Raw genomic sequence first — 26,067 nt, 5'->3', positions numbered from 1 at the left:
GAATCGACATAGTAAAGATCACCCTTCCTAGAGCCTTCCCTAATCAATCTCCCGGACTGGCGATCCTGTCTTCAACATTTCTTAGATGAGAATTTTATATCAGACCCATGATCCGAGAGTTGAAAAACGGAAAGTAAATTCAAGTTTAATTTGGGTATAAATCTAATTTTTGGAATAAAGAATCCTTGTTTTTCAAAGTTACCCATTCATTTTACTTCAAGAGACGTTTCATCTGCGGTTGAAACAAAGGATGGAAGAGGATTTTTTGTATACTCGGAAAAAGAATTAAAACTTGGAGTCATATGAAAGGAAACACCCAAATCCAAAAGCCAAGAAGTCTTACTTGGGGGAGAGGAGGTTGACATGGCCGCACCGGAAGTGGCCCCTTTTAGAAGGGGTTGAAGAGCATCTACGATTTGTTGAAGTGAGAGGGCTTCATTTGAAAATGATGGGCCTTCTTGAGATGTAGTGGCCATGGCAAGAAGCTTTTTTAACTTTGGACGCATGGGTTTGATGTGCCCCGGTTCCTTACAAAAGTAGCAAGTAAGCTTGCTATAGTCCCTCCTTCCTCCTTGTCCACTTGGATTTTGGTTTTTGAAATGAGGAGGCTTGTATGTCTTTAAGTTGTTTCCCGGCCTTGAAACAACATTTACACCTTCATTATCTTCATTATTTGAAGGTGTGGCTAATATACTTTGGGTATTCTTGCTTATACTCATCCGAGTTTCTTCCCCACTTAACTTAGTTAATACATCTTCAAGAGGGGGAGAAGAAAAAGCGGATAAAAGAGAAGATCCGATTTCTTCGAATTCGGGCCTAAGCCCATTCAAAAAATAAAAAAATCTATCTTCTTCCAATTGTTTGTGACGAAGCTCTATGGCTTCACCACTCCATTTGGGTTCGAGCATAGCAAGCTCATCCCAAATACATGAGAGCTCGACAAAGTACTCTCTAATAGACATTTCTCCTTGTTGAAGCGTTAGCGCCCTCTTTTGGAGATAGTATTTATGGGATAAATCCCTCGAGGTATACATCTTCTCAAGATATTCCCATGCTTGAGAAGCCTTCTTGAACTTTATGATATTTACATTGATTCTCGTTTCTACGGATGAAAATATCCAATAGAGGATTTTAAAATTCCTCATTTCCCATTCTTCATGCTTTTTCGTATATTCTTCAAGGGCCTTGGTTCTTTCATCTCCTTCAAGAATTTTTATCTCTCCTCCTATTAAAGTTATCTTGGGTTTCAGTTCGAAAATCGAGCCTTGGACATAGCCTCAAAGCTCTTTTCATTTGATGTGAGCTTCCATGTTACCGGCCCAAACATGATAGTTGGACCAATTGAGTTTGAATCCAAGAGAGAAATGAGTCTTTTTCACCCATTAGAGAGAAGAAATTATGAAAAACAATATGTACCTTAAAGGCTTTTCAACTCTTTTTTGACAAAAGAGGCTTCTAAAATATTGCCCGAAGGAAATGATCCACTCTAAACTCCAATAGCTTGAAGGCACGTTTTTTGAGGCACTTCAAAAGAGAAGAAACACGATCCTCCTTCTTCAAACCTGGCTCTGATACCATGTGAAAGTATCTCCAACAAGATACTACGAACAATATTACAATATTCTTGAAAATAAATGCGCATACAAACGCCCAACAAGAATGCTTGAAACACTTGTGCACACAATGCACAACACAAACTCACAAATGAACAAATACGAACCCAAAAGTCATAAGTTCCACTAACACAAGCTTGGGCTATAATCCCAAAGCCTTTGAAAATACAATGGAGGAGAGCCCTTTATATAGGGCTTGGAGAGACCCTTGGAGGGGCTCCCACATAGTCGTTGGAGCCCCTCCAACGGTCACAAATGTGACAGTTGGAGGGGCCCAACGACTAGTGGTGGCCCCCCAAGGTACAAAGTACAAAGGGTACAAAAAGAAAAAAGAGGAAAAATAAAAAGGAAAAAATACAATACATATTCAAGAAATGAATATGCGCAAAAATGAGAAAAAGACTAAACTACCCCTACGACTAAATAATAGAAATATATATTTTATATATATAATAAGTAGATACATATACATATATATTAATATATGTATATGTATTACTTTATATATATATATATAACATTACATGATTTGATTAGATAATTTAACATCAACAACACCAAGAGCTCAAAATCTTCAACACGGGCTTCATCTTTGTGGGTTCACGTATCTTAGGTCCTAAAAAGAAAAGCGAGTTTGATGGCGTAGGCCACCAAGGCTCAGGAAAAAGATAAGACACACGAATAATATACGAAGGTTAGTGAAATCAACACTTATAAAATAAATAAAGTAAATAAAATAAACATAAATAATAAGCCAAATATCATCTCGAGCTTAGGTATCCCTCTCTACGACGTGATGAGCATGGTAGAACTCAGGTAGCACTCCGTTTAGGCGCAGACTCCGAAGGTGGTTTAGATACGGGATTTGGATCCTAGGCTAGGCTAAGTGGGCTCAACTAGGCTAGGTAGGACTAGGTTTAACCATGCAGAGATTTCAACAGAGTATAAGTGTGGCTAGGCTTCTCTGATTAGCCGGGGAAGTTACTAGCCTAAATCTAGGGATTAGATAGGTTTAGATGGGATTTAGGGGAATTAAGATTAGGCTAGATCGGTTTTTGTGAGATAGGATAAGGGGAATGGGCGGTTTCTCCAAAGTGGTGCGCGTTTTTGAATTCAAAGAGCCACTGATGACAATTACTGCTAATAACAATTGGCGCTGACGACAATCGACATCTCATAACGATAATTCATGTGTCGTTACGAAAGTCGTGATGACACATCATTGTGTTCGACTGACTACTAACAACAATCCATGTATTGTTAGTGAAGTACTAACGACACATCATGGATTAGGCTGACGACAATGCGTGTGATTTGCTAACGACAATCCATGTGTCATTAGAAATCAAAAACCCTTTTTGGCTATAACTTTGGATTTTGGTGTTGAGTTGACCTGATTTTTGACTAGTTTGAAAGCTAAGATCTTCTAGTTTAATTCTTCTTTTGAACAAAAACATTAAAGAAACCATTTTTAAGGCCAAAAATGATATTGAAGTTAATCTTGTTCGAAATAAGCCGAAGATATGAGATCTTTGAAATATGAAATGACTAGGTAAAAAATGGGGTGTATACAACTGACGAGTAAAGCGGTGGAGGATGATGATGATGATGCACATTGTGTTGAAGTCCCTTTGATAGCCGAGGAAGTTTGTGATGGTTGTAAACGATGCCTCATTGAGGAGCTCGGCCACTTGCCGACCCACTTGTTGAACCGAGGGCCGAATCAAATTTGGGGTAAATAAAATAAAAGGGCACAAATCCTAAGCTCTTCTCTCTCTCTCTCTCTCAGCCAGAGGCTTTGCTTCGTCTCTTCGCCAAACCCTCGCGGCTCTGCTCGTACTTTGACCACCCGACGAATGACAAGAGGTTCCCTGACACTCTTCACGTCCGTTGCCGACTCAGGGAGGGAGACGATGAGCCCAAAGGTCTCTCTCTCTCTCTCTCTCTCTCTATCTGGAAAGGGCCGCCCCTGGCAATTTTCTAGCTATCGCTTGACATTTATTTTTTTTGTTTTTTGACATTTATTAATTTTTTTCCTTATTTTTCCTTATTTTTGGTATTTTTCTGATTTTTCGAATAAGGAAAAACAAATGAACACGAACCATTGCGGTAGGGCTGTTCATGGTTATGTGATATGAAAATGTTTTTTCTTTTTTTGGTTGGTATATTGCAAGAAGAAAATAAGAAATTCAAAAAAGAATTTTCAATAGAATTTGTGCATGCTTGGATCATCCAAACAAGAAAATTCTTAAGATTAAAAATTCTCTTTCTTCACATTTCTATGGAAGAGAATTCTCTCTTAGGGAAGATAGTACATATGCTTCTCTTGAGAGAGAGAGAGAGTTTAACTCTCTTGGGCTTATTTTCTGTTGTTGGGAGAGAGGTTCTCTCTTGGGTTTGAGAAAAGGTGGTTTCCCTAGGTATTAAAGAGAGTGAAGATAGATCCAGCATGGTGGACAGGTTCGACGGATTGGTAGTTGGACTGCACCCATTGATGCTCTTTGGTGTTTGAAGATGACCGAGGTTCAGGGTGTAGTTGGTTTGGTGCTCTCTTGTTTATTTTAGCTCTTTCTTGTATTTGTATGTCGCTTGATTATTAATGATAAAGGCTCTTGGTACTCTCTCCATGGATGTAGGTGATTTTGCCTAACTACGTAAAATCCTTTTTCTTGTGCATGTTTTACTTCTTTGTTGGTTATATTGTGCTTATGTATGTTCCCTAGTCATATCATTATCGGATAACGTACCGTGGTCCTGGGCATGGGCCCTGAAATCTCAACAATTGCTTCATGCCATGACAAGGAGCTTGTTCAATCTTGTAGTTAAGAATTAGTGATTTTCCTTCTCTTTTTCTCTTTTGGCTCAACTCTCTCTCTCTCTCTCTCTCTCTCTCCCTCGCTCCTTTTGACTATAAAATCAGGGTCTATAATCTTTTTCTTTAAACACTATGCACTCATGTCTGTGTATCAAACTTTTAAAAGTTCGACATGCCTGACATCTTGTACCCTGTCCAACACTGGCACTCATATCAATGTCCAGGTAACAGATTTTTTAGTGCAATCAAAGGGCCTCAAAAGACAATGTGATGCTTGCCTTTTAAAAAAGGAAACTCTCCAACCCTGTATGTATGCATAGGCAAACACATGGAAATATGATCATGCACTATATATGCTGTTTGGTTAGTTAACCAGGCTTTTTGTGGTCTACTTGATCAGTAAATGAAGATAAGTCATGTTAGCATGTTGTAGCATATTTTTTCTCTTTTTCACCTTTATTTTGTTGATCACAAGAAACATGTTTTATAAATTTATAACATCTCAAAATTGACACAAACTTGAAATGGGTTGCATATTATTAACATGTTATATTCAAATAATGGAATTTTTTCTCTTCTATTTCTTAACAAAATCTTAATGGTTGCATGTAAGCAATACGGATTTACATGTAAAATGAGACCATGATTATGCTACAATGAATCTGTTTGGCAAGCTTGTTCAAATGTTGAGGACCTGACTAAGCAGTTGCTGTTTTTTCATGGCATAACTTCCCTCAACAAAAAGCTCTAACGGGGCAACTATCTACATTTTGCTCTCTCTCTCTCTCTCTTACACACACACACACACACACACACACACACACACACACACACACATAACCACCCCATTAGGTTGTTGAAGTGTCTTGCTCACCATTGACCTCCATGAACATAGCCCTAGTTACTTCAACTGCTAGAAAAGCCTTCCTCATGACAAAGCCATAATATCTATCAGAAAACACTATCTCCTCTGTGTGCTTTACTATGGTCTTCATGGACCTGCTTTTGAGCCTCTCATTCATGCACAATGAAGAAAGTTCTAGAATTTCCAATGCATTAGATGTGTCCAAGGTCTCTAGGATTTGAGATTCACAACACTTTGTTAGGTATTGAGTTTCATATTTATCAACTGCAACCAATAAAGCATGGGCATATTTTGCAAGTTTATCCTTCGACAGGCTTCCACAATATAGAAATTATAGTAGGCAATCTAGCTCCTCATCGAGTTCTGGCAAAGAGATGATGTGGGATGAAGCCGTCCATCTTGCATTCGTCAGCTTCAAGCATTGCTTTGAAAATTGAGACCTTGTTGCCTGGCCAAGCACTTAACTTTATAAGAATCAAAAGCTAAAACTCAAGAAATATTATGAAATTGATGACGGAAAGTGAACTTTTATAGTAGAGACCAGGTGCTGATCTTAATAGAAATTGAACTACTTACAATAGAAATGAAAAAGTATGCTAAAGGCATGGATGGGTTGAATGCCTTTTAGAATGAGATACATTTTCTAATTTGTCTTAAAGTTGTATAGCTTTGAAAAGTTTATATTGTAGGTATTTTTTTCTTATTGGCTAATCTTGTTGCCGCAAATTTACCAGTGAAAGAATTATACACTATACCTATGATCCAAATTCAAAACATGGAGGTCATTCTTAATTTGCTTTATTGATCATCAAAAATTTGTTTTGTTGTCAATTCCTTGGAGCATTTTGGGTAGCAGGCAGAGAACCATTTTCCATCCTTTTTGTGGGTTTATTTTATTTTATTTTTATAAATAGTGGAACCACCTTCATTCCTTGGAAATGCTGTTCAAAGTAGGTACCTTTGAAGCTTAGCTGAATTTAAATTCCTATAACAATATTATCTTTGTACTCGATATCTTACATAAGGCCTAGAGGGCGCCTAAAAGATTATAAAATGCTGGTTGGCACCTGGCTAAAGCTTATGCAGGCACAAAATACTGTGCACATACCTAGCATCCTTTGGTATCACTTGTTTGGAGAATTATTTCTTTTTATTAATGCTTTACTAAAAGAAAGAAAATGGATCCTCAAGCAAGTACTGCTGATATAACGTCACGATAATCCTGGTAGCCACCCTTGTTTACTTCTATATATCATCAGTAGTAGCATCACATTGTCAGAAATTTTACACATGCCTCTTCATCTCTTACGAATGTCCCAAATTCATGAAACAAGGTTCATACATAAGACCAAGTCCTTTCTGGATCTTGATATCATATAAAGGCTTGAAACCTGACCATGCTTTCACAAGTTGTAAACTGCACTTCAGCCTATGACTCCTTATCTGTGGAACAATGATCTGCCAGATGATTAGGGATGGGAAATGAGACGAGCTGCTCGTAGCTCGCTCATAAAGACCTCATTCGAACTTGTTAAATGGGCTTGACAAGCTAAACACCAACAAGTATTCAGCTTGTCTCAGTTCGGCTTGCGTAGACTCGTTAATATTAGTAATGAATGTATTTACATATAACATATATTATTAGACTGTAGATGGTTGTAGTGTTTGGCTTGCAAGCAATAAGTTTAGAGTTTAAATCTTATTGCTTTTACAGCCTTGAAACAAGGTACTTAACGAGTCAGTTGGAGTCCAAATTCTAGTATTTTTAGCTTTGAAAAAATGTATGTTTTTCAGAAAACAAGCCAGCTAGAACTTGGCTTGTTTAGCTCGGGCTCATCATTAGCTCGAGCTCAGGTTCACGCACCATAAGAGTGAGCGAAGCTTCAACATCCTCTGTTCGGTTCCTTCGTCTAATACAAAAGATGCAACTGAGCTTCCTAACCATGTTGTTGCATCACTGAAAGAGCTCTGACGACCCTACTGTTTGACTGCAACACGCTAAAGCGCATATTTCCAAAATTGGAAAGGCTTCAACCTTGTTACGATACCAGGTGAATGTTAGATATTAGGGGTGGCAAAACCTGACCCGCCAACCCGCCTCTTATGCGGGTTCGGGTTGGGATTAAGCCAACCCATTTAATAAACGGGTTGACCTGCGTAACCCGTTTATTAAATGGGTCGGGTTCGGGTTGGGGGTATGCCAACCCGCCAACCCGGCTGACCCGTTTAATAAACGGGTTAGGCGGGTGGGTCAACCCGCCAACCCGACCCGTCAACCCGACCCGTCAACCCGCCAACCCGACCCGTCAATCCGACCTGCCAACCTGACCTGCGAACCTGAGAACCCGTTTACCTGACCCAACCCATTTATTAAATGGGTTGGTGGCTCGTGTCGGGTTACCCGTTTATTAAACGGGCCGGGTTCGTGTTTGCCACAGCCGACCCGTTTAATAAACAGGTTGGGTTCGGGTTGAGGTATGCTGACCCGCCAACCCGTTGGGTCGACCCGCCAACCCGACACCATTGCCACCCCTATTAGATATGCTACAATGACCGCGTTCCATCTCTGTCAGAGACGTACTTTGGCTTGTTTTAAGTGGATATTATGTCTATTAAATTAGACCTTACATTGTTATGCAGGGGTAAGGTGATAAATAGAAAGAGAATTATGAAGATGATCCTACACTTGTAAGTGCCAATTCAGGCAGCCTCAAACCAAATTATGATCAAAATTTCGGGCTAAAAAAAAAACAAAAATCCCACTGTTTTTGTTATTACAGTAAAGAGATTTCACTAATTGTGGCATTTCTAGTCCAAATATATGTAGGGAAAACACGACCAAGGGCTGGTTTCTACTTAACGGAACATACCAAACATGTAGATCACATTTAGAGGATCAGATGCATATAAAAAGTAAAGGAAAAATAAATAAATTAAAGTTTTCCACTAGAGGGCTTGAAACCCTATGAGTGTAGCAAAGATTAACCCTACATATCCACGTTGAAAGGCACGTCGTACTGCCTATGGTCCGGCCTTGGTGGCGCATCCGTGGCTTTAATCTGTACGTCTGGGTGAATGCCCTCCCTTCTGTCATCTTGAATTCCATCATCTTCCTCAAGGCATAAGATATTCCCTCAATGCCAGCAAATAGATTTACAACCTTCAGTCAGACGTGGTTTATCGCCGCAGAAACAGAACCGGACTCCCCCCCACATGAACCGTTTCGGCAGAAAAGGGGGGGTCATCGTGTAAAATGACACACCCATCGATGCAAATCCACGATGCCATGCTTGTTTTGGCATTGTAGGCTCCGCAAAAAATGCATGCCCGTCGATGCGTTTTCATGGAAAACCTGAATTTTCTGTGACACAAACATACATTGAAAAGACGAGAAAAATGTATTATAGTCATCAGCAGAGATGGGACTTTGTTCTCCGTTCATCTTTTCCACAAAGGCCAACATGCTTCGTGCTCCTTCATAGTAACTTGCGCTTATACGGCTTCTCGGCAGCCTAAAAACGGTTGAGAAAAACAGGCTTTCTCCCAAGTGAAAATCAATGGAAGCAATATATATATATATATATATATATATATATATATATATATATATATATATATATTAAAGAAACATACAAGATTTATGTGGTTTCCTCAAACTGAGGTACGTCCACAGCGATCGATAGGTCAGTTTCTTTCACTATCTTCAAACAAAGTTTACAAAATGACCAAAAAGCATAAGCCTTACAAACACACAAAGGTGTAGAGAAATAACAAGAGAAAAGACTTCACAGAAAAGAAACAAATGTTCTGAAGAATCAACTGCACAAAGCAGCCCCAAAAGAAAGTGAAAAAACCCTCCACTTGCTAGCCGAACCACCCCCTCTCTAAATAGAGAACGAGATTCACATTAAATGTGGAAGTTGAAGTGTCATCTCACAAATCGCTATGCAGTTGAAGCGCCAACCACAAATCGCTATGCAGCTGAAGCGCCATCTCACAAATCGCTATGCAGCTGAAGCGCCAACCACAAATCGCTATTCAGCTGAATACATAAATTGACATTGAGACAATCAAAGGTCGTGCTTGAGAATCCCTCCACAATAATGAATATGCGTGGTTCCAATGAGCATGCCAATAAATGTCAGTTAACAAAAGGTTCTTATTTAGTAAATAGATGAGTCCCACAAAGGAGGAAAACCCAACAATTCTCTCCCTCCTGACTTATGTGGAGGCTTCAACCATTCCTGCCAAGAGTCGACACTTCTCATGCTTGACCTTAGGCAATGCCTTAGTCAACATATCTGAAGTATTATCATCAGTATGAACTTTGTCAAGATGTAACAATTTATCATTCAAGACATCACAAATCCAATAGTATCTAACATCAATATGTTTTGATCTTGAATAAAATGAGGAATTCTTGCTCAAGTGGATCACACTATGACTATCACAATGAAAAACATACCTTTCTTGTTTTAATCCCAACTCTTGTAAGAGTTTCTTCATCCATAGTAATTTCTTGCTTGCTTCTGTGATGGCAATGAACTCAACTTCTGTAGTGGAGAGAGCTACATATTTTTGTAATCTTGATTGCCATGCAACCGCTCTCCCTGCAAAAGTAATCAAATATTCAGAAGTAGATTTCCTACTATCAATATCACCAGCCATATCAAAATCTGTGAACCCATCAAGAACATACTCACCTTTTCCAAAATACAAACTCATCTTTGAAGTACCTTGAAGATACCTCATAATTCATTTCACTACTGCCCAGTGTTTCTTTCCCAGATTTAACAAAAATTGACTAACAACCCCAATTTCATGAGCAATATCTGGTCGAGTACAAACCATGGTATACATCAAAGAACCAACTGCTGATGCATAGAGAATTTTCTGCATCTCATTTTCTTCTTCATCACTTGTAGGACATTGTCATGAGTTAAGTTTGAAATGGCCTGCAAGTGGACAATTAACAGGCTTTGCTTTGTCCATATTGAACCTCTCAAGAACCTTTTTAATATAATTCTCTTGTGATAACCAGATCAACCCATGTGATCTGTCACATACAATTCTCATCCCAAGAATTTATCTTGCTGGACCTAAGTCCTTCATGGCAAATGACTTACTCAGTTCTAACTTCAACTTGTTAATCCTGCTTATGTCTTGACCCACAATTAGCATATCATCAACATAAAGCAAAAGAATAGTAAAATTATCATCTGAAAATTTCTTCACAAACACACAATGATCTGTGGCAGTTCTTGAATACCCATGCTCAGTCATGAAAGAATCAATTTTTTTGTACCACTGTCTCGGTGCTTGCTTCAATCCATACGAGTTCTTCTTCAGTTTGCAAACCAACTGATCCTTACCCTTGTTAATGAAACCCTCAGGTTGCTTCATATAAATTTCTTCTTCTAAGTCACCATGAAAAAATGCAGTCTTCACATCAAGCTGCTCAACTTCTAAATTCATACTTGCAACTGTACCAAGTACAGTTCAAATGTAGGATATCTTCACAACTAGCGAGAAGATCTCATCAAAATCAATTCCCTTCTTTTGACCAAATCCTTTCACAACAAGCCATGTCTTGAATCTGGGTTGAGAGTTATTCCCATCATTCTTTTGCCTGAAGACCCATTTGTTTTTCAAAATCTTCTTCTCTTTAGGTGGTTTCACCAAATCATAGGTGTGATTCTCATGCAATGACTTCATTTCCTCTTTCATCGCCTTAAACCACTCGGTTTTGTTTTCATGCTTCAAAACTTCTTGATAAGTCTCTGGCTCTCCTTAATATGTTATCATTACATAATCATGTAAAAAGTATTTTCTAGACGGTTGTTTCTCGCTGGTAGATCTTCTTAACGGTGACTGTAGAGATGACCCTTGGGGTGACTGCTCTCCCTCAATATCTGGCTCAACATTTTCTTCCTCTACATTATCATGAGATGCTTGCATCTCCTCAATGATATCCTGAACAACAGTTGAATCAAGAGGATCTAAGTCAACAAGATCTCCAGTACTAGACTCAGTTGTCTCAAGCTTGTTAATGTCTTCAATGGTCTGATCTTCCAAGAAAACAACATCTTGGCTTCTGACAACCCTTTTATCAATTGAATCATGCAACGTGTAGCCAAATTCTTCGTACCCATAGCCAAGAAATATGCACTGCTTTGCTTTAGGATCAAGCTTGAACCTCTTATCCTTTGAAATATGAATAAAAGCTCTATAACCGAATACTCTCAAGTGATCATAGGAGACTTCCTCCTCTGTCCAAACTTTCTCTGGAACATCGCCATTCAACGGAATAGAAGGAGACAAATTGATAAGATCAACGGTTGTCCTCATTGCCTCACCCCAAAAAGATCTTTGCAATTTAGAATGTGACATCAAACATCTGACTCTCTCAAGAATGGTACAATTCATTCTCTCTACAACCCCATTCTGTTGAGGTATCTTTTTTATTGTCTTTTCATGCCTGATGCCATGATTGGTGCAATACTGATCAAATGACCCAATGTATTCACCACCATTATCCGAGCGAACATATTTCAACTGTCTTTCAGTTTCTCTTTCAATCATGACTTGAAAATGCTTAAATACACCTAGAACTTGATCTTTAGTTTTTAGTGTATAAGCCAAAACTTTTCTAGAATGATCATCAATAAAAGTAACAAAATATAGTGCACCACCAAGTGTCTTAACCTTTAAAAGGCCACATACATCAGAATGTACCAAATCTAGAACATAAGATTTTCTAGATGCAATATTTCTACGGAATGATACTTTATTTTGTTTACCATGAAAGCAATGAATACATGTTTTCAAAGATGTACCTTTTATCCTCGCTAGAAACTCTTTCTTGAACAAAACTTGCAATCCTTTCTCACTCATATGCCCGAGTCTTCTATGCCATAGATCGGTAGATGAGTCATTCTCCACAGCATTCACAACACCCTTGCAAATCTTTGCTTGCATAGTGTAAAGAGAATAAGTCTTCTTTCCTTTTGCTAACACCAAAGAACCTTTGGATAGCTTCCACCTTCCATCACTGAAATTGTTGTTGTAGCCTTCATCATCCAAATTTCCAGTAGAGATTAAATTTAGTCGAATATCTGGTACATGCCTCACATCTTTAAGCAACAATTTGCAGCCAATATTTGTTTCCAAGCAAATGTCACCTATACCGATAATTTTTGACACATCTTTATTTCTCATTCAAACATTCTCGAAATCACCTTGCGAGTAAAAAGTAAAGAAATCAGCCCGCGAGGTAACATGAAATGAAGCTTCAGAATCAATTACCCAATCTGTCTTTTGTCCAATCAAATTAATGCTAGTATCATCACAGATAATCATGAGTTCACCATCTGCGACTGCAGCTGTATCATTTTTCTTTTCCTCTGAATTTTACTCTTTGTTCTGCTCTTTGAACTTGAGTTTTCTGCACTCCCGTTTCATGTGCCCTTTCTTATGACAATAATAGCACTCGACGTCTTTTTTTGAACTCGAGTTTGAACGACCTCTCAATTTGTCACGATTGTGCGAAACCCTACTCTTACTCCTACCTCTCCTCCAATTTTCTATCACAAGAGCTTCAGAGTGAGAAGGACCTGATGATTTTCTTCTTGTCTCTTCATTTAATAGACTGCTAATAACTTGTTTCATTATTACCATTCTATCAGGTGTAAAGTTACTACCTATGACCACTAAGGTTTCCCAACTTTCAGGGAGTGAACTAAGAAGTAACAAAGCTCACAACTCATCATCAAAGGTAATTTTCATGGTGACCAACTGATTCATAATACGCTTAATCTCATTCAAATGTTTTGCAATAGAAGTGCCCTCTTTATATTTGAGATTCACAAGCTTTCGAAATAGAAAAGCTTTGTTTATTGTCGTCTTTCTATCATAAAGACTCTCCAATTTGGTCCAAAGACCATGTGTTGAATTTTCAGTAGAGACATGATAAAAAACACTATCATCAATCCATTGCCGAATGAAACCGACCGCTATCACCCTCTATGGGTTCATCCAAATCTTTACAAACCAAAAGATCTTCCATTTTTGTTTTCTAAGTCATCCAATTTATGTCATTCAAACTAATCATACGCCCAACATTACTTTCTATAATTTTCACACACACAAAATATAACGATTGCCTGAGGCCATAAATGATTTTCTTTGGTTGACACAATTTTTTTCTCTTCCTCTCTGATGTCCGAGTGAAAGGTTGATGTCGGTTTTTTTCTCTAAGTCTTTGTGGATGAATGCATTTTTTACATCAAGTTCGTACATGGGCCATTTTTGTTTGTGGCAATGAACATGAGAACATGAATGGAGCTCATTTTAGCAATTGGAGTGAATGTTTTATTATAATATATTTCCTCGATTTTAATTTTGGCCTTGTGTCTCCGCGAAGCATCCATGGCTGAATGGTTAAAGCACCCAACTCATAATTGGCAAATTTGTGGGTTCAATTCCTGCTGGATGCACGCGAATTGGAACGTTCAATAGTAGAATTGGTTCCGTATCAACGAAATCTCATCATCCATACATAACTAATTGGTATATTCATACTATAAGAATAAGATAGAAACAATAGAAACAGTAAGAATTCTAATTTCTATGAACCTGTCAGTGCATAATTTGATTTTATAAGTCCATCTAAAACTGTATGGTTTTTTTGTCCGGTGGTAGTTCAAAGACTTCCCATGTTTTAACTTTTTTGAGGCAACAAGCTCTTTATTTATGGCTTCTCTCCAAATGAGTTGTGATCATAGTGACAAATATCGTGAGATTAATGAAAATCTCGCAAGAAATTATGTGAAAGTTAATGGCATTTTTTTTGATACTTTTAAAATATCATGATTTTTTGGCAAAAAAATAAATATCATGATTTAAACTCAATATTATGTTTTAAACAAATATTTATCATGAAAAAATCATGTGATTTTTATTTTAAAATAAATTTTATTTATATTTTCTTATAAAATTTTATTTTTAAACACAATATTTATATTTCAGATATGATTTCTACTATAAATCGCTACTCTCTGATCTGATTTTTACTGTAAATCGCTACAATCTGATATAATTTTTATTGTAAATCGCTACTCTTTGATCTGATCTCTACTATAAATCGTTGCTCTTTGATCTGATTTCTATTACAAATCGCTATTCTTTGATCTAATTTCTATTATAAATCACTACTCTCTGATCTGATTTTTATTGTAAATCGCTAATCTCTGATATGATTTTTACTGTAAACCACTACTCTCTGATTTGATTTCTATTATAAATTATTGCTCTCTATCTACTCAGTTCGACGTTGTTACCATTATCTATGCTGTAAATCATTATTTTTTGTCTACTCAGTTCGACGCTTGCATATTGGTATCATGATGAACAATAAACAAAATGTCAATTCCTCTGGTAGTTCAACTATTTCTCACGAGCAGACAATGATAAAGAATGCTTCGACGATAATAGACGATTACAAAGGGTGCTCCGGTGGCAGATAAAGAGTGCTCTAGTGGTAGCAGACGACAACAAAGGATGTGTTGTCAAAGAGAAGTCCTGTTACAATAGATAGTGCATTGTCAAAGGGTGATCCAGAATTTTTAGGACAAAATATTGTGAGAAACTCCTGTTATTGAAGATAAGTTTACTACTTAGGGCAAAAATAAAATGTTTGAACTTTAAAGAGTTAAGATCATCCTCCCTTTTCTGAATGGTGGACATTTTTATCTTTTTTAGAATCATCGTTTCATGGCGAGAATAACGAGAGTGGGTACTTAAGTCTTTGCAACCGCACCAGACTCCGATGCTAACTGATGATGCTGATACACACGGGGATACGAGCTGCACGTGCTTATATACGTGGCACTCATTCGAAGCTTCAATATTTCGATCATAACACTTGAATGCTTTCTTTGTAGAAGAGTATTCCAAAAAAACATTTATAAACTCTTTTTCTAAGTTTGTCCCGATATTATCCTTGTAAGTGGATGAAGCATTCACATATGAATACTCTTTGGTGCGACAAGGAAAAAGGTCTTCCCTTCAAGAACCTTTAGAGGACTCTTATCATGTAGTGGCTGACATGGAAGGCGGTTTATGATATAACAAACCGTAGGGATTTTGGGACATTTATATGAAACATGATAGGCAACGTTAAGGAGATGTCTATTTTTGTTTGTTGAGGGGTGCCAACATAGGTGGTATGATGAGTAATACCTTGATTATCAAGGTATTCTTAAAAAACACTGTTAACATATTCTCCCCCATTGTCAGAGTGTAGAATCTTTATTTTCCTATTAAATTGTGTCCTCATCAAAAAATCATCAATAAAAGTAATAAAGTACCTGAACCTTGGATAAGATTCAAGGGCCCGTTCCAATAATGAACTAATCCAATAATAAATTTCATCACTAACAGTATCAGAGATATTTTAAAAGGAATTCTGGTTTGTTTGGCATCATAAGAGTCAACAAAAAGTAAAAGGAAGAAAAAGTTCTAGGACAAGATTAGATGAGTGTCCCAATCTACAGTGTCATAATCTATCAGAGTTTGCTTTTCTTTTAGGACAAGATTAGATGAGTGTCCCAATCTACAGTGTCATAATCTATCAGAGTTTGCTTTTCTTTTGGGAAAATTATGCTTGTGTCTCTGGTTTCATCAAGTAGCAGAGTTTGCTTTCCTTTTGGGAAAATTATGCTTGTGTCTCTAGTTCCATCAAGTAGAGCCCATTTATCTCTCAACCCCTACCAATCACTTTCTTTGTTCTCATGTCCTAATATATCACATGTTTAATTAGGGAAAAAGACAATAATACATTCAAGATCTTTTGTAATTTTGCTAAATGACATGAGACTTGAAGGAAATGTATATAGTACTTCAGATTTCATCTAAAAAATTAATGTCTCCTATTCCGTGTACTGGAGTGAGTCATTTGAAATGCAGATAGGACTTCTTTTAACCATTCTCATATTGGATAGAAGATCAGTTCGATTAATCATGTGATCGGTTGCTCAGGTGTCGATAATCTAATGATCCTGAAGAGACTGAACATAGAAGGTAAGCGGATTACCTACAAAAGGATTCTTTGGTGTTTCATGATCGACGACAAGATTGGACTTGTTTACCTGTAGGAAAAGTTGGACTAGGTCGTCAAGTGGGGTAATTCCTTTGCTTTCCCTTTTGATGGATTGATTTTTCTCCGTATTTGGTCACCCAAGAAGTTCACATTTGTCCTTCACATGTCCTACCTTCTTGCAGTGCGAACAGCAGGCTCGATTGCATTCCCATCCATGAGTGCCCTCCATTATACTCAGCATCGGCAGAAAGAAATGCGCTTGTGGTATATTTTTTTTTGTTGCCTATGAAGGCAACTTTCTCATGGAGTTCAGCTGACACATTGTTTTCAGGATTCATAACCCGGATTCATAACCCTGCATCTAGTCTCTTTGCGTTCAATGGTGGCACGACAGCATCAAAACGAGGGTAAATCAGGTGACATGAGTATTTGACTTTCAGAGACCCTCATAGTCTTGCCCTAGGCCGGCAAGGATCTTTGAAATCTTGTCTTCTTCGATCATAATTTTCATTACTTTAATACTAGTAGATATAGGGCGGTACTTAAATACTCCTCATCGAAGTGTTTGTCACCTTTCTTGAGGTGAGCAGTGTGATTGTTTTGTACACTACAGACATCCTTCAAGGAAACCATATTTCTTTAGCTATTTCTATAATGATGAAACTTTCGGCTATGTTAGGTTCCATGGAGAACAACCAGGACATCACATGATGATGGTTGTTGGACTCCCATTCTTCATAGGTAGGGCCCTCTTGATCTTGGGGAGGAGATTTTACCATTGGCAAACTCCAACTTGGATTTCTAACTAAGAAATAGGATGGCAACCTTAGACCATGCGAGATAGTCGAGAGGAACCGTGGTGACTTTTAAGGTATGATTTTGTTTTTGAACAATCACTTTGGACATAGCCAAAGTGTGGTGTTCAACATCATACACATTTTCTTTTTCAGCCATGGGAAAAGAGAAGGATCAAATCTGAATAAGTCACTATCGGTAACCAGTCAAATTGCTCAGATTTAAGAAACTTCTCAGATTTTGAACTATTCTACTCCCTCCACGGGATTTAACCACTTCTATAGAAAAATTTGAAAGTGATTCGGAGGTTGAAGAGATCAAAGGGATCTGAAAGTGCTACGATCAGAGATAGTGGGTAGCTGCAATGAGAGAAAGCCAACAGTAGTAGAGACGATACCCCACTATGATACCATGTTAAAGTGGTAACAGACTACGGGACACACATTGTACTGACGCAAATCACAAGGAAAAAACATAAAGAAAAAATTATGTGGTTCAGCTAAAGCCTACAATCATGGTGAATGGCCATTAGATTCCTTACACCACTCATGAGAGCAACAAGTAGGGTACAATACTATATATAGGCATGAATGAATAAGGGATAGCACCCATTGATCCCAACAAGATAAGGGTCAAATAAATGAGGATTAGGAATCCACCATGTAAGGAGGTGGGTGTCACTTTGGAATCTAATGCAGTCCGATGCTTCACTTTTTTGGTGGTTACCGATGTTGGGTGTGGTTAAACTTTGTGGAGAAATTGAATGGCTAAACTATAGAATCTACTTCATATTTAGCAGTTTTGTAGGAAGGTATAACAAGTTTTTAGGTAGTATCAGCAAAATTCTAGGACTTGCTTTACTGTGGTAGCTGTTTTGGGGTATCCTATGTGGCTGTTAGCTGAACTTTTCATGTTTTTAGGAAGTTGATAACATGTAATAACTTCTCACCTTTTCTTTTGCTTTATAAATTTTCAGATGTCGCTTTGTTTTTTTTCCAAGAAAAGAATAGTAATAAAAAGTTATTTTTCTTTCTTAGCTCTTTTACTCTCTTTACTGTTGCATGTTCTCTTTTAAGATATATTAGGATGTTCCATCTTTGCATATGAACCAACAAAAGTGGTAGTAGAGCTATGTTGTTGTAACACTCCAAGATTTTTAACTCTTGAAAAATACATAAAAATTATTATTATTTTTTAAAAAATAAACAACGAAAACATTTTCAAACTTCGATTTAAGACCTTGAACGAGTTACATTCTAGGAACTACAATATAAATCAGAGCATAATTTAATTTAAACATACATTATATACAAAGTCCTTTACAAAAGTTCAGATAGTTAAACATTTAGGATTGAAAAATAAAAACCGTAAAGTTTTTCAGGGATCCTGAAAATCTTGATTCTTCGATGCCGCTCCTGTCTAATATCCACTACAGTGCAGGGTCCTTCATACTTAAACTAGTAGACTTATGACAACCTGGTAAGTAATTATCAAATTCAGACAATTGAAATACTAAACATAATTTTAATAATTTAAATTCACGTAGCAAATAAAAATGCATACATCAGCAAGCAATTATGCAATTTAAATTATGATTATGTGTTATATTAGTAGGGCATATCTTTACAATTTATATGAGAGAGAAGGTCTTTGTTTTGATATTTACCATCCACCCTGGTATGTAGGGGATGACATTCACATTCAAATAAAGCATTCCGGTGGTATATTATTCTAGTATATTTTAGCCGGGTGCCTGATTGAACTGAATCCTAAAGAAAGAAATCAATGATCGGGAAGAGTCTTTGCTAAGGCTAAATAAGAGAATGATGCATACAAACTAACTACAGTCTGTGAGGCCTATCACCTAGGACATACCGATAGCTTCGACCTTTTAACCCGAGTGACAAAAGACCCACTAGGACACGCTTGCTCCCACAACAATATAACAATGCCACTCTTGACTGTACCATCGACCTCTTTCATGGTAGATACAATTCTGAATGGGACCAAAAGATTATAATTATAGGACTTAACATTTTTTTAGCCTTATATATGTAGGCAAAGCTAGGGCTCAATGACCTAGATACCCATCCAAGGCAACCACTAAGGTCATATGTACCCAACCCATTAAGTGTTACTCTACAAAAACATGCATCTTCCTATGGAGGCTGACTACATAAGTTTGTGTGTAGACATGACTCATGAAGCAATTGATGCCCTATTTGCACATCTTGGGTTTAGAAAATCCAAATAACAAAAATTTTCAAGTAATATCATGCTACGTATCAATTAATTTGTTTAATGACATTAAAGATTGCTTGGACATTAGTCATAGATTGGCCCTGATATCTTATTGCATAAAAATTTTGGGCGTTTCAATTGAAGGCCCGCAGGGTTTTACTAACCCTTAATCATATCTTTATAATAGGCATTCATTAATGCATAGAGAAACAAAAATTAATGTATATGAGCTTGGTTTAGAGTATGTAAACATGAATAAAATATTGACCTAATTATGCATACATCATAAACATGTTTAACATTAGAAACTATAAGTCTTTGATAATAAAACTTACTTTGATCTTTGTATGATCCGATAAAAATGTGATTGTCTTGAGGGCTTAGGAATGAAAGTAAGGCAAAATGATCACAGTTTAGTGTGCTTCAAAATTTTTGATAGAAGCCAATTTATGATGTTACAAAAATTTGAGCAACATTTAACTTAGTTTAAAATCTAATATTTTAAAATTTATTTAGAGGATTAAATAACATCCATGTTGTCTCTACATAATAAAGCCCATAAGTTTTCTGAGAAAATCTCTAAAAATGCTTTCAAAAATTTTGCCAGAACCTCGCTTATGCAGGAGCATAAATTGACTGAGATTTTGACAAAATCATCGCATTTCAGTCCATAAGAGAAATCCTAAGGGTTCAAAAAAAGAATAGGAGGTCCTACGAGCACACACTAGGGACCAAATGAGGATACAAATGCTTACCTTATTTATAGAAATATGGACAGTGCTTCCGCATTGTTATGTTGAAACTATTGTCAGATTGGGCAGAACCTCCACTATTTGAACTTAGAAAGCCGATTCTGAATCGTCAACACTCTTTCAAAAAATTAAAGATCGTAGTTTGATAGAGGCAATGGGTGCAGGTATTTCTATCAGAATGAACAAGAAAATCGACAAGGGTTTGGGTTAAAAGTTTAGAGAGAAGGGATTGGGGTTAGAGAGAGAAAGATGGAATAGGAGAGAGAAGGGAGAGAAGAGTAGAGAGATAAGTGAGGTGTAGTGAGAGAAACACAAGGGGTGGGTGCTATTTATATCCCTCAGAGGAGGTGCTGCCCCCCCCCCCCCCCCCATGGGGCTCACTTAAAGAGAGAGGGAGAGGGGTGTGACTCACCCTTCCCTAGCCATGTGTCACTGTAGGGAGAAAAGAGGGGGTGTCTCACCCTCTTCAGGTGGGTCCCACTCAAAAACTCATAGGTCAAAACCATCAGATTTGATGGTTTTGATTATTTTATTATTGTTACTTTTTATTTTAATTATTAATTCAATTAATCTTATTTAATTTTTACCAAAATCACCCTGGTCTGATTCTATCTTACTACAGTACCACTTGGATATAAAAATTACCTTTTTACTTCTTTGTGGTTTGAGAATTTAACTGAATATGCCACTGGGTGGTAAATTATCATTTTGCCCTTATCAATTTAATTATTTACTAATATATCCTTAAAATGTGGACAAACTGTTTGGATAATATCTGAATCCTATTAACATTGAGAATTTTTAGATATTACATTCTACCCTCCTTAAAAAAAAAATATTCCTCGAAATTGACTGCACAATAGTCATTCAAACAATTCAAGGTACTTTTTCTCTCATGGTACTTTCAGGTTCCCATCCATGGTGCTATCGCATTACTTTGACAAAATGAATAGTCTTTATTCTTAACACCTGATCTCTTCTATCTTCGATCTTTATTGGCTTTTTTTCAATAGTCATATCTTCTCAGATAAGTATATCCTTGTATTAGATAATGTGTGATGGATCATGAACATATTTTTGTAACAATGAAACATGAAATGTGTAATGTATTTGTGCATATTGAGAAGATAGTTCTATTCTGTAAGTTCTTTTGCTAATTCGCTCTAAGATTTTGAAAGGACTGATAAATCTAAGGCTCAATTTTCCTTTCTTTCTGAATCTGAACACACTCTTAGTTGGTGATACTTTAACAAAAACCATATCATCAATAGCAAAAGCGAGTTCTTTGTGTCTTTGATCAACATAATTTTTTTGTCATCTCTAGGAAGTATGTAGCCTTTCTCGAATCATATGTACTTGTTGAGTGTAATGATGCAATATCATTGGTGAGTCTAATTTTTGTTCACCAATTTTGTCTCAGTACAGGTCTTCTATATAAGGTTTCATACGATGCCATTTCAATACTGGAATGATAGTTGTTGTTATAGGCGAATTCGGCTAATATAATATGAATATCCTAGTCTTCTTTTCATTCTAACATACAGGAGCACAACATATCTTTTAGAGTTTGTATGGTATATTCTGATTGTCCATTAGTTTGGAGATGAAAAGCTGAACCAAACTTTAATTTTGTTGCCAAGGCTTGCTGCAGTTGATTCTAAAATCAAGAAGTAAATTTTGGATCAAGATCAGAAATAATTGAGATCAATACTCCATGTAATCTAATATTTTATCGAATATATAAATCTGCCAGAGTTTCCAATAATTGATTTATACAAATAGGTAGAAAATGTGCAGATTTGGTTAATCAGTCAATAATGACCCAAATAACATCATGTTGTTTTTTAGTCTTGGATAAACTTGCTACAAAATATATAGTATTTTCTTCTCATTTCCATTATAGGATTTTAATTTCTTGCATCATCCTGCTAGGTTTCTGATATTCAGCCTTTACCTATTGGCAAGTCAAACACTTAGAGATGTAACTCGTCACGTCGCCTTTCATGCCATTCTACTAGTACTTTCTCTATAAATCTTTGAACATTTTCATACTTCCTAGGCGAATAGTGTACTTTTTATGAGCCTCATCGAGTATTTCGTTTCTCAATTCAGGGTTGTTTGTCACCCATACTCTATCCTTTATCAAAATGCTTTCATCTTTTTTAAGTCGAAATGAATTATCATCTTATTGTTGAGCTTTTTCTAGAAGCTTTTTATATTGAGGGTCTTTATTCTACTCTACAGTTATTCGGGTAAAGATTTCAGGTCAAACTGTTAAATTAGATAATTGAATCCTCCCTTGTTCAGTTATGAATGATTTTCAGTTAATGAAATCCTCAATAAGTTTTCATTTATTTCTAGCCAAGGCACTTTCAATTTCGCGGCTCAGAGCATCGACTATAATATTTGCTTTTCCATGATGATAAGAAAGATTGAACTCATAGTCTTTATGTAATGCCCCAATTTTTGAAACCAAAATTTTAGAGATTTTTTTTTAAATCCCTTTACATGTTTTTCAAGAACATAACGAAAACTATTTTTAAATACAGTTCAAGCCTTGAGCAGATTATAGATACAACACATACATGTAAGACTAGAACAACTGAATCAAACAATCATAGTATTTATCAAATCAAGTACTAGTCTCAACTTTATCAGAGTTTACAGGACTTAATAAAATAATCAATAACAAAAATATCAAGTCCCCTCAACAACCTTAAAGAATTATGACCTTGGCACTACCCCAGGCCTATTGTCATCACCCTCCAACCTACTCATTACCTAAAATATTATAAGTAGAGACATTAAACTATAACCTCAGTAGGTAATCATCAAAATATGTGAAAACAAATATTTCTATCATAGAAATAAGCATTGACACTTTCTCAAATAACATCTAAATCATGCAATATAACATATCAGAACTAAGCATAATTTACATTTACACAATTAATCATGCTTACATTCATGATTTTAGAATAAACATGCTATAATGTATTATGCCAATGAAATAACAATTTATGCACAAACTGAAATATTATAATGATTCCATTCTTAATTTTTTTGTTCCACTTTTCCTCCCTCCTGAAGGTACACTCCTGGGTTCTTAACTTCAATTCAACAAATCCAATGAGGGGTTTATTATGCAATATATTTTATTAACCTCATTGAATTGAAAAATTTGCAATCTCCCACTGAGGTTTCACTAGAATAGTCTGTGACTGAGAGAAATTCTCAGTGGTCCAGCACAAAATCGGTTTCTACTCTACAAAGATTTTGGACATACTACCTAGGACACCTGGTAGTCCAGGCCCACTACAACTGGAGATTGGGACCATGGAGATGCCATTACCCTCCAAAAACCAAACTACGATCAACTGATCGTGCGTACCCCCACTTTCTCTAAAGTGGTATTCGGTCCAATGAACTTAGTCTGAATGGGTCATGGGTATTATTTAATTATTAGGCTCATCAATTAAATTACATGTGCTTATAGTACACACACCCAGGCTCACAAGCCCAATCCTCTACTGAAGATTCCATAATGCAAGTCTGTTTTGATCCATTCAAATACTCACAGTTCACACCATGAGCCAGGCCTCCTCGAGACAATTATGTGATTATGTGCATGTATATCTTTTATTTTCTTGGTGCACTATAGGCACTTATAGGTTTCACTGAACCCAAGCTCACACCCGAGCCATACACACACATACTGATATTACAAATCATTATCACCATGTCATATACCCACATACATAAAGGCTGCACACATATGCAATCATGATCATAGTTCAACAAGCAAACATCATGTGTAACTAATTGATTTACACTGATCATGCCTTATGATGCACAATGTCTATTAACATGCTTTTCATATGAATGGTTACAAATCAAGAATGACATGGAATACATTCAGTTTGCATGCATATTAGATCAAATTTCAATATAAATATTCATAACCATGCTGCACAAAGTAAAATATAACTGGGCATCCATACATTTTATACTATGCAGTTGAGATCTCTGTTAACCTGATTTTAGAAAACCCACCAAAAATTACAAGAACCGAATTTCACTTTCCCAATTTTACTGGGACTGCCCCATATCTCAGGAACATAATCCAAGAAAAAACTACAAAATTCATCGTAATAAAACCAGGATAAGTCTGGGACCAAACCCTGTTCAAGAAAAATATAAGACAGATCTTGTCAACTACAGAAATTCATCTCGATTTGGGAATTTTTTTCAGACTTACAAAGATATCTTTTGACAAAAACCTTTTTACAAGATCTTTTTATACTAACAAAATAATCTAGCATATATGCTCAGATCAACTTTCTTTATCAAAAACATTAAAACCCTAAAAATGTTTTTGCCAAAACCTTTTTTAAAAACTATTTTTGCATACAAGAACATGGATTCAAGCGTATATCAAATTTTCAGAACTTGTAGAACATATATTTCATCAATATAACCTAATATTAACATCTTAAACACGTTGAAACAAATAAGATCTAACAAATAACAAGAAACAAGTTTTCTCCAAATCATTTATTCATATTGGAAGTCAAAAAACCATCCTATTTCAAAATTTATTTTTTCTTTTGATTCCATGGTGACATGGATCCACAAAAAAATGTTCTCTAAATTGAAAATCAATCTTAGAGAGGTGTTTCAAGGTCTGATCTTTCTTGGTTCAGATCTGAAAATCGTCTCTACACGCATTTCATGTATTTAGAAAGATCCATGTCTATGCGATTGATGTACCTACCTTAATCGGGTTCTCAAACGTAGAACAACCTTCGTCTCCCATCTTCAAACGTTAGAGGAGCTTCAATGGCTGGTGGAAGAGCTTCAAGAAAGAAAAGAAAGAAGAAGAAGAAGAAGAAGAAGAAGAAGAAGAAGAAGAAGATGAAGAAGAAGAGTATAAGACTATAGGTGAGGGCTTCAAAAGCCTACCATAAAGGGTCGACCCCCCTATGGAACTCTCTCCTTCCTTCATGAGATAAGATCTTATCTCAACTAACCATTAGGTGGGTTGACCCACCTAGAGGCCTCATCTAATGGTCTACTAACAAAAGTAGAACTCTTTCTCTTGAAGAGTCTAAAAAGATCATGGGCTCTCTAGAGTCCTACTTGAATACAAATTTTATCTAACTAACTAATGTGGGGTCCACTAGAGGGAGATGTCCCACCCAATCTAGAACCCTATAATATCATTTAGATTGATTTATTTTTTAATTAAATAATTTTTAGAAAGAGCAAAGTGGGTCCCACTTGAGTCTAGATCTAAGTGATCTGGATCCTTAAACCCCGGTCTGAGTTCAAACACCATTGGGTTGGATCCAGAAACCAAACAAGAATCCAAATCCAAAACTCAATCTAAAGATCTATGCCCGAGCATAAGATCCAAATCAACATTGGATCCAAACTCAAGTTTGGATCTGAATCTAACCCATCCAGGATCCATATAACCCAGAGTCACTCCTGAATCCTCGTGGGTCACCATAACAGTACCTGTCACCTCATTGGGCTGGGCATGACACCTCAGAGCCTCTCCAAGAACCTGGTTTGAGTCCAAAACATAACCCAGACAACTTAGACTCTCGAATTTTTGCTTGAATTTAAAATTGATTTTAACCTAAATTTAAAAGTTAAACTAAAATACAATCACAGGTGTTACACTTTAATAAATTCTAGCCAGCGTCATTGTCTCATGTTTAATTTTTTTTATGAGAACAAGTATTTGAGGCTCTTGTGATCCCTAAACACTTTAATTTGTTCTCCATATAAATAATATCTTCAGATCTTTAATGCAAATACGACTGTTGTAAGCTCTAAGTCGTGAGTTGGATAATTCTTCTATGAATCCTTAATTGTCTCGA

Source organism: Nuphar pumila, chromosome 10 (assembly GCF_984573655.1).
Source record: "Nuphar pumila chromosome 10, dmNupPumi1.hap1.1, whole genome shotgun sequence".
Taxonomy (NCBI): domain Eukaryota; kingdom Viridiplantae; phylum Streptophyta; class Magnoliopsida; order Nymphaeales; family Nymphaeaceae; genus Nuphar; species Nuphar pumila.
This window is presented reverse-complemented; position numbering follows the sequence as displayed.